Source organism: Cervus canadensis, chromosome 29, assembly GCF_019320065.1.
Source record: "Cervus canadensis isolate Bull #8, Minnesota chromosome 29, ASM1932006v1, whole genome shotgun sequence".
NCBI classification, from domain to species: Eukaryota; Metazoa; Chordata; class Mammalia; order Artiodactyla; family Cervidae; genus Cervus; species Cervus canadensis.
The window spans coordinates 25647550-25658498 of NC_057414.1; the positions used below are offsets into that span (position 1 = coordinate 25647550).

Consider the following 10949-nt stretch of genomic DNA (forward strand, 5'->3'; position numbering starts at 1 on the left):
AATTAATACATATGTTCCTGAAACTGTTCCAAAACATTGCAGAGGAAGGAAAATTTTCAAACTCATTCTATGAGGCCACCATTACCTGAAACCAAAGCCAGACAAAGATACCACAAAAAAAGAAAATTATAGGCCAATAGCATTGAAGAAAATAGATGCACAATGCCTCAACAAAATCTTAGCAATTTGAATCCAACAATATTCTGAAAAGATCACACACCATGATCAACTGGAATTCATCCCAGGTATGCAAAGATTTTTCAGATTCTTCAAATCAATCGATGTGATATACCACACCGACAAATTGAAGAATAAAAACAATATGATCATCTCAATAGATGTGCAATAAACTTTTGACAAAATTCAGCACCAATTTATGATTAAAAAAAAAAAAAACTCTCCAGAAATTGAGCATAGTGGGTACATGTGCATGTGTGCTAAGTCATGTCCGACTCTTTGTGACACTATGAACTGTAGCCCACCAGGCTCCTTGGCCCATGGGATTCTCCAGGCAAGAATACTGCAGTGGGTTGCCATTTCCTTCTCCAGGGGATCTTCCCGACCCAGTGGTCGAACTTGGGTCTCCTGCATTGCAGGCAGATTCTTTATCACTGTGCCACCAGGGAAGCCCATAGTAATTAGGGACTAACAGAGACCCTTAGGCTTCTGAAAGTCTGTTTACCTGGTTTTGAACCACGGACCTTCAGCATGTGAGGCGAAAGTGATAATCACTATACTACAGAAACAAAGACTAGAGGGTGCATATCTCAGTATAATAAAGGCCATGTACAACGACCCATTCCAGTATCCTTGCCTGGAAACTTCCATGGGCAGGAGTCCAGTGGGCTACAGTCCATGGAGTCCCAAAGAGTAGGACACAACTGAGTGATTCTGCAGAGTCGTTCAAGCATTTTAAGGTATCCATTTCCCCATATTTTCTCAAAAGGTAAGTAATCCAAAAATCTATTCAAGAAAAGTCACAACTTGAGTTAGTCACCAAATATTTCTTTCAAATTATCATTTCTTAACAGCAATTTAAGGATTTTATACCTTAAAATCCATGAGGAAGAGCCAGCAAAAGCAGAAGTGATTTAGTTTTGCCCAGGTCACACACTGTTGGAGGTTGGTGAGTTTAATTTTTTTTTTTTATTAGTTGGAGGCTAATTACTTCACAACATTTCAGTGGGTTTTGTCATACATTGATATGAATCAGCCATGGATTTACATGTATTCCCAATCCCGATCCCCCCTCCCACCTCCCCTCTCCATCCCATCCATCTGGGTCTTCCCAGTGCACCAGCCCTGAGCACTTGTCTCATGCATCCAACCTGGGCTGGTGATCTGTTTCACCCTTGATAGTATACTTGTTTCAATGTTGTTCTCTCAGAACATCTCACCCTCACCTTCTCCCACAGAGTCCAAAAGTCTGTCTGTACATCTGTGTCTCTTTTTCTGTTTTGCATATAGGGTTATCGTTACCATCTTTCTTAAATTCCATATATATGCGTTAGTATACTGTATTGGTCTTTATCTTTCTGGCTTACTTCACTCTGTATAATGGGCTCCAGTTTCATCCATCTCATTAGAACTGATTCAAATGAATTCTTTTTAATGGCTGAGTAATATTCCATGGTGTATATGTACCACAGCTTCCTTATCCATTCATCTGCTGATGGGCATCTAGGTTGCTTCCATGTCCTGGCTATTAAAACAGTGCTGAGATGAACATTGGGGGGCACGTGTCTCTTTCAGATCTGGTTTCCTCAGTGTGTATGCCCAGAAGTGGGATTGCTGGTCATTATGGGCAGTTCTATTTCCATTTTTTAAGAAAATCTCCACACTGTTTTCCATAGCGGGCTGTACTAGTTTGCATTCCACCAACAGTGTAAGAGGGTTCCCTTTTCTCCACACCCTCTCCAGGATTTATTGCTTGTAGACTTTTGGATAGCAGCCATCCTGACTAGTGTGTAATGGTACCTCATTGTGGTTTTGATTTGCATTTCTCTGATAATGAGTGATGTTGAGCATCTTTTCATGTGTTTGTTAGCCATCTGTATGTCTTCTTTGGAGAAATGTCTGTTTAGTTCTTTGGCCCATTTTTTGATTGGGTCACTTATTTTTCTGGAATTGAGCTTCAGGAGTTGCTTGTATATTTTTGAGATTAATCCTTTGTCTGTTTCTTCATTTGCTATTATTTTCTCCCAATCTGAAGGCTGTCTTTTCACCTTACTTATAGTTTCCTTTGTTGTGCAAAAGCTTTTAAGTTTCATTAGGTCCCATTTGTTTATTTTTGCTTTTATTTCCAATATTCTTGGAGGTGGGTCATAGAGGATCCTGCTGTGATTTATGTCGGAGAGTGTTTTGCCTATGTTCTCCTCTAGGAGTTTTATAGTTTCTGGTCTTACATTTAGATCTTTAGTCCATTTTGAGTTTATTTTTGTGTATGGTGTTAGAAAGTGTTCTAGTTTCATTCTTTTACAAGTGGTTGACCAGTTTCCCCAGCACCACTTGTTAAAGAGATTGTCTTTTCTCCATTGTATATTCTTGTCTCCTTTGTCAAAGATAAGGTGTCAATAGGTTCGTGGATTTATCTCTGGGCTTTCTATTCTGTTCCATTGATCTATATTTCTGTCTTTGTGCCAGTACCATACTGTCTTGATGACTGTGGCTTTGTAGTATAGTCTGAAGTCAGGCAGGTTGATTCCTCCAGTTCCATTCTTCTTTCTCAAGATTACTTTGGCTATTCGAGGTTTTTTGTATTTCCATACAAATTGTGAAATTATTTGTTCTAGTTCTGTGAAAAATACCGTTGGTAGCTTGATAGGGATTGCATTGAATCTATAGATTGCTTTAGGTAGTACAGCCTTTTTGACAATATTGATTCTTCCAATCCATGAACGGTATGTTTTTCCTTCTGTTTGTGCCCTCTTTGATTTCTTTCATCAGTGTTTTATAGTTTTCTATGTATAGGTCTTTTGTTTCTTTAGGTAGATATACTCCTAAGTATTTTATTCTTTTTGTTGCAATGGTGAATGGTATTGTTTCCTTAATTTCTCTTTCTGTTTTCTCATTGTTTGTGTATAGGAATGCAAGGGATTTCTGTGTGTTAATTTTATATCCTGCAACTTTACTATATTCATTGATTAGCTCTAGTAATTTTCTGGAAGAATCTTTAGGGTTTTCTATGTAGAGGATCATGTCATCTGCAAACAGCGAGAGTTTCACTTCTTCTTTTCCTATCTGGATTCCTTTTACTTCTTTTTCTGCTCTGATTGCTGTGGCCAAAACTTCCAAAACTAGAGTCTAACCTCTACTCTAGATTTTTAATCTTTGTTTTTCAGTATATGATATAAATTGTGGACATTTAAGAATCCAATATTCAGTTCCCATTTTTATTCAGGAGTGTGTTGATTACTCTCTCCCAATCTGACTCTCCGTTTTCAACCTCAGAACACCCCTATTTCCTCCTTTCCCCTTCTCTTCCCAATCCAATTCTGTGAACCTTTGTGAGTATCTGGGCTACGGAGAACACTCTGGGAACAGACAACTGCGTAGATCTGTCTCTCTCCTATTGAGTCCCCCTTTTTCTCCTCCTGCTCATCTCTATCTCCCTCCTTCCTCTCCTCTTCTTCATGTAACTCTGTGAACCTCTCTGGGTGTCCCTCATGGGGGAGAATCTTTTCACCATTAACCTAGAAGTTTTATTATCAGTGCTGTATAGTTGGAGAAGTCCTGAGACTACAGGAAGAATAAAACTGAAATCCAGAGGCAAGGGACTTAAGCCCAAAACCTGAGAACACCAAAAAACTCCTGACTAGAGGGAACATTAAGTAATAAGAGGCCTTTCCAAAAGCCTCCATGTCACCACTGAAGCCAAACCACCCAACCAAGAGCCATAGTTTAGAGCAAGCATACCACGCAATCTCAGAAAACACAGGAACATAGCCCTGAACGTCAACATACAGGCTGCCCAAGGTCACACCTAACACACAGACCCATCTCAAAACTCATTACTGGGCACTCCATTGCACTCCAGAGAGAAGAAATCTAGTTCCACGCACCAGAACACCGACGCAAGCTTCCTTAACCAGGAAACCTTGACAAGCCAATCGTCCAACCCCACCCACTGGGTAAAACCTCCACAATAAAAAGGAACCACAGACCTCCAGAATACAGAAAGCCCACTCCAGACACAGCAATCTAAACCAGATGAAAAGGCAGAGAAATACCCAACAAGTAAAGGAACATGAAAAATGCCCACAAAGTCAAACAAAAGAGGAGGAGATAGGGAATCTACCTGAAAAAGAATTTAGAATAATGATAATAAAAATGATCCAAAATCTTGAAAACAAAATGGAGTTACAGATAAATAGCCTGAAGACAAAGATTGAGAAGATGCAAGAAATGTTTAATAAAGACCTAGAAGAAATAAAAGAGTCAATTAAAAATGAATAATGCAATAAATGAGATCAAAAACACTCTGGAGGGAACCAAGAGTAGAATAACGGAGACAGAAGATAGGATAAGTGAGGTAGAAGATAAAATGGTTGGAAATAAATGAAACAGAGAGGAAAAAAGAAAAAAGGATCAAAAGAAATGAGGACAACCTCAGGGACCTCTGGGACAATGTGAAATGCCCCAACATTCGAATTCATAGGAGTCCCAAAGAAGAAGACAAGAAAGAAAGGCCATGAGAAAAATACTCCAGGAGATAATAGCTGAAAACTTCCCTAAAATGGGGAAGGAAATAGCCACCAAGTCCAAGAAACCCAGAGAGTCCCAAACAGGATAAACCCAAGGCGAAACACCCCAAGACACATATTAATCAAATTAACAAAGATCAAACACAAAGAACAAATATTAAAAGCAGCAAGGGAGAAACAACAAATAACACACAAAGGGATTCCCATAAGGATAACAGCTGATCTATCAATAGAAACCCTCCAGGGCAGAAGGGAAAGGCAAGACATACTGAAAGTAATGAAAGAAAATAACCTACAACCTAGATTACTGTACCCAGCAAGGATCTCATTCAGATATGAAGGAGAATTCAAAAGCTTTACAGACAAGCAAAAGCTGAGAGAATTCAGCACCACCAAACCAGCTCTTCAACAAATGCTAAAGGATCTTCTCTAGACAGGAAATGCAGAAAGGTTGTATAAACGTGAACCCAAAACAACAAAGTAAATGGCAATGGGACCACACCTATCGACAGCCTGATTTTAAATAAAAACATTTAACTCAAAGTTGTGATGTATTAAAGACTGACTAACCTGACTGTGTTCCTGAAACTCTGAATACTGGATGGGTTGTCATTCCCTTCTCTGGGTGATCATGCTGACCCCAGGTCTCACACTGCAGGCAGATTCTTAGCATCTGAGCCAGTTGGGAAGATCCTAAGTAAACATAAAGAATCACAAAGAGGACCTGATAATCCATGATTCATATGATCAGTGCTGTTTTCACGTTCTCTTCAGAGCCAAGTGGCCATGTTTGAGTGCCTTTTCATTTCCTCAAACAGTTTCATAGCTGAAAACTTTTGAAAAGATCAAAAGAAGAGAAATAGGACTCAAAAATTCATTCTAGCAAATTCCACAATGTAATGCAATCTGCATTATTTGAAGGAAAGTGCAATAATCTGGAGTTTATCCTATTTGGGGTGCCAACAATCCTATCAACAGCCCACTAATAAGAACATTTTGTTGCCTCTAAGTTTTGTTAGATCATAAACTCCCTAAAAAGTCTACAACATAATAAATAATACATGAGAAAAATAACACTGGCTCTAAAGACTTTTTCCTAAAGGGGAATGCCTTCCTACAGATTTCATCTGTCCTAAAGTAAAAATGTTCTTTCGAATCAAAACTACTACAGTGTGAAAATTAATCTCTTGATAACTCTGTCTGGGAATTAAGGAAGAAAGTTATATGGTCCAAATAGGTCCTTGTCAGAGAATGGGAACTTTATCATTTGGAAATATTTTGAAAGGTTTTCATGATAATCTAGGTAAACAGCTGCCTTTGGTGGAAATTTTTGACTTGGGTAAGATTTGAATTAGAAGAAAAAATTGCTTTAGGGAACTTCCTACATAAGGGCTCTAAAGAAACTTTTTAAAAATCAGATTGAGATCCTTGAAATATATGTCTGATATATTTTAACTGCAGAAAACTTTATAAATTATAATACTATAGGATAACATATTGGTAATTATTTTCCACTCTATTTTCACTACATTTTATCTCATTAGAAGAAAGCTTTGAGTCCTTTAGAGGAATATTAATAGGTAAAGGAAGAAGTTTTTCCAGAAATGAGTTCAGGAGAAAAAAGTGTAAATAAAGCCTCTTCCTTTTACCTCTCTACCCTCTCTCTTACTGTCAGGATGGTCATAAGTTGTAGCTTGAAAACATTATGACACCATATCTACCTTTGTTTTTAACCAATGGAAATAAAACAATTTTAAATAAATATATTTTAAAACAGTGATGTAAGCAGTGTAGAGAAATGAAGTGAAAGAAAATGAACAGTTAGAGCATAGATATGAATTCACTGTGTTTACATACATACGAGAGTCCAAAAATAAGCCATTCCATTTATGTTCACTTGATATTCAACAGGATGCCATGATTATGTGATTGAGAGAGTAGTCTTTTCAACAGAAGTTACTAGAATAACTAAGTCCATTTTGAAAGAATGGATTTGGAGCATTCCACAAAATAAGAAAGTTAACTCAAAATAAACCTTATATCTAAATAAGAAAGGTAATATTATTAAACTCCTAGAAGAAATCATCAGAGTAAATCTTTGACTTTGGGATGGACAATGGTTCTTTGATATAACTAATAAAGGACAAATGAAAAAAAGAAAAAGAAGTGAATGCTGAGCATCATGAAATTAAAACTTGAAGTTTCAAAGATATCATCAAGAGAATGAACAGAGTACTAAGAGAATGGAAGAAATACTTGTAAATGATATAACTGATAAGTACCTAGTGTCCAGAATACATTCAAATCCAAACACATGCAATTTTTTTTTCCATTTTTAAACATGTTTCTTCTGGGTTTTGAAATATAATCTGCTTCCCTGATGGCTCAGATGGTGAAGAATCTGCCTGCTATGCAGGAGACCTGAGTTCAGTCCCTGGGATGGAAAGATCCCTTGGGGGAAGGAAATGGCTACTTACTTCAGTATTCTTGTCTGGAGAATTCCATGGAGCTTTTCGGTACAGTCGATGAGGTCGCAAAGAGTAGGACACTACTGGAGAGCCTAATATTTTCACTTTTTTCATATGATATTGTGTAAGTTTAAAGTGTACAGTATAATTATTTGATTTATATGCATAAATAAGAACATCCATCATATGATATGGATACCAAAAAAAAAAAAAAAATGGGAAAAAATATCCTTTTTTCTCTGTGATGAGAACATTCATCATATGATATGGATACCAAAAAAAAAATGGGAAAAAATATCCTTTTTTCTCTGTGATGAGAACTCTAAGGATTTCCTCTCTTAACAACTTTCATATAAAACATACAACAGTGTTATTTATATTTATCATATTGTACATTACATAGAGTACTTTTGTGTCTTAAACTGGACATTTGTCCTGTCTTCATCCACTTCCCCTTCCCTCCAGATCCCCGCCTTTGGTAACCATAAATGTGATTTATTTTTCTATACATCTGCTTGCTTGTTTGTTTGCTTTTAAAGTATACTTTTCCAACAACATTAAATTAGTTTCTAATGGGTAATAAGATGATTTGCTATTTCTGTACTCTTTGAAATTAACACCAATATGTCTTGCTACCAACTTTCAGCCTACAAAGATGCTACATTATAATCAACTACATTCCCCACGCTGTTCATGCCTATTATTTGTTTATTTTGTAACTGGAAGATTATGTCTCTTAAACTCTCTCACCAATTTCTATCCCGTCCCCTCTTCCTTCCCTCTGGCAACAATCTGTTTATTCTCTGTATCTGTAACACTTTCTGTTTGCCTATGGTTAATCTTTTCTGTTTTGTAGATTCCAAATATAAGTGAAGTCATACAGTATTTGTCATTCCCTATCTGACTTATTTCACTTTTCACTTTGCATTCTATGAGTTCATTTATGTTTTCTCAAATAGCAAGATTTCATTCTTTTTCATGTATAAGAAATGTTCCGTTGTATAAATATACACCACATCTCCTTTATCCATTCACCTATTATATCATCAGGTCTTTAGGCGTACATAACTTGGCCATTATAAATAATGCTGCAGTGAACTTCAGGGTATGTATATATTTTTGAATTTGTGATTTTGTTTCCTTTAGGTAAGTACTCAGGAGTGGAGTGGCTGGGTTGTGTAGTAGTTCTATTTTTAATTTTTGAGGAAACTTCATACTGTTTTCCATTGTGTTTACATGCTGCCAATGGTACATGAGAGTTCCCTTTTCTCCACCTCTTCACCAACAATTGTTGCTTGTTGTCTTTTTGTTTGCCTTTCTGACAGTATTGCGGTATCTCCTTGGATTTGATTTGCATTTTCCTGAAGATTAGTGAAGCTGAGCATTGTTTCATGGGTCTGGTAGTCATCCATATGTCTTTGAAAAAGTACACCTCTGCCTATTTTTCAATCGGGTTCTTTGTTTTCTAGATGCTGAGTAATACAGATTATTTGTATATTTTGGATATTAGCCTGTTATCAGACAAATTATTTGCCAGTATCTTCTCCCATTCAGTAGACTGATTTTTCATCTTGCTGAGTTTCTTATGCTACACAACGTCTTTTCAGTTTGATGCAGTCCCTTTGGCTTAATTTTGCTTTTATTTCTTAGGTTGAGGAGGCATGTCCAAAAAACTTTTCTGATACTGCTATAAACTTTTCTGATACCCACCCTGAGAAAAAGCCATATACCACCCAAAGATGAAGTCAACTTTCAAATTACAGCATTTTCTCCTTTCCATGTTTACTGAAACAAAAACAATGACATAAAGTAGAAGCAAAGTACTTCTCTGAACTTAGCTCTCTCATCCAGGTAATATATTTTAACAATCTGTTACATGGAGGACTGGATGTGCAAACTAAGAAGACTGTTTTCCATAAGCATACTGTGTAATGTTCAGAGAAGTAAAGATGTTTATACTTAACAGTCATTATGGAACCTTCCATCTCAGGCATTTAAGGAGACACATTCTTGCTCAAGGAAGACTGAAAAGATAGGAAGAGAAAATAATGTCTGCTTCATACTTCCAATGGCAAGAGGCTGATAAGACATCCCCAATGATGCTATTTTACCCTAAAGTCCCCTGATTTCATCAACTATAGAGTACTTATCTATTTCCAGAGGGGAAACATGCTCAAACTGAGAAAAAAAAATAAGAGGTAATAAATTTTTCTAAATAATATTAGTAAATGGGAGTTGGTGACAAAGTCTGCAACTTGTTAGGTAAGAGAGAAGTCTGGCTTTACACAGAGTGAAAATAAATTGAGAGATGACTCAGATTTCCTTCTACCTGGTTAAAAAGAAACAAAAAAATTGTCAACCAAATTATTATGATTAAACACAGAACCTTTCTCCCCTGTGACCAACTGCACAGAGAAATACTCTAGTCTATTCAAAATTTGTTTCTACTCAGAGTTTTTCTCAGAGCAGCTTTCACATCTTTATATCTCAAGCTATAGATTAAGGGGTTCATCATGGCAACTACACTGGTGTAAAAGAGAGAAGAGGCTTTTTGCTTATCCAGAGATCCAGCAGAAGATGGTCTGAGATACATAAATGCACATGATCTAAAGGACAGAGAAACAGCAATGATGAAGGAACAGCAGGTACTGAAGGATTTTGACCTGCCCTCCGTGGAGCTGATGTGGAGGATGCTGAAGACAATGAGACCATAAGAGACAAAGATGGGGAGACTGGGCACAGTGATGTTGATGCCCGCCACAGTGAAAAGTACCAGCTCATTGACGTAGGTACTTGTGAAGGAGAGCCAAAGCAGAGGGTGAATGTCACAGAAATAATGGTTTATGGTGTTTGCATCACAGAAGGTCAGTCTCAGCAGGCATCCAGTGTGAGCCATGGCACCAGAAAATGCCACCAAGTAGGAAGCAAGCATAAGGCTGGAACACACTTTAGGGGACATGGCAGCATTATACAAGAGTGGCTTACAGATGGCCACATAGCAGTCATAGGCCATTGATGTCAGCACACAGCATTCAGAAACAACAAAAAAAAAACAGAAGTAAAAACACAGCTGACCATGCACCTCATGTGAGAAATAATATTCTTCTTCAATGTGAAGTAAATCAGCATTTTGGGTATAAACACAGAATAACAGAGGTGAATGAAGGACAAGTTAAAGAAGAAAAAGTACATAGGGGTATACAAATGTGAATTCAGTGCAACTAGGATTATCAATCCCAAATTTCCCAGCACAGTGACCATATACATTCCTAGAAACAGAAGGAACAGAGGAAGCTGGAGATCAGGTCAGTCTGCTAATCCCAACAGAATGAATTTGGTCACAAAACAGACACTTCCAGTAGCCATTCTTCTCAAAGGGAATCTGTGGATACAGGAGGAAAGTGTTCCATTAGAGAACAACTCAGCTCTTCTAACAAAAGATCTCATCCTACAAAAGAATATTTTTGTTGTTGAGTTGCTAAATCATGTCCAACTTTTTTGTGACTCCATGGACTGTAGCCCGCAAGGCTTCCCTGTCCATGGGATCTCCCAGGCAAGAATACTAGAGTGGGTTGCCATTTCCTTTTCCAGGGGATTTTCCCAACCCAGGGATTGAACCTGTGTCTCCTGCATTAACAGACGGATTGTTAGCACTGAGCCACCAGGAAAGAGTACACACACCGTGGATGTCTGACACTATCCCAACCTAGTCCCATACAATCTGCCTTTACCTTTATCACAATATGGAGTGATGTGGAGTTGCCCTTAATTAGCTAAA

At 37.5% G+C, this 10949-nt stretch overlaps 1 pseudogene; it reads right to left on the reverse strand.

Moving 5' to 3' along the window:
- Window positions 1-9602: 9602 nt before the first annotated feature.
- Window positions 9603-10537, reverse strand: LOC122431397 (annotated as a pseudogene).
- Between the last annotated feature and the right edge of the window lie 412 nt (window positions 10538-10949).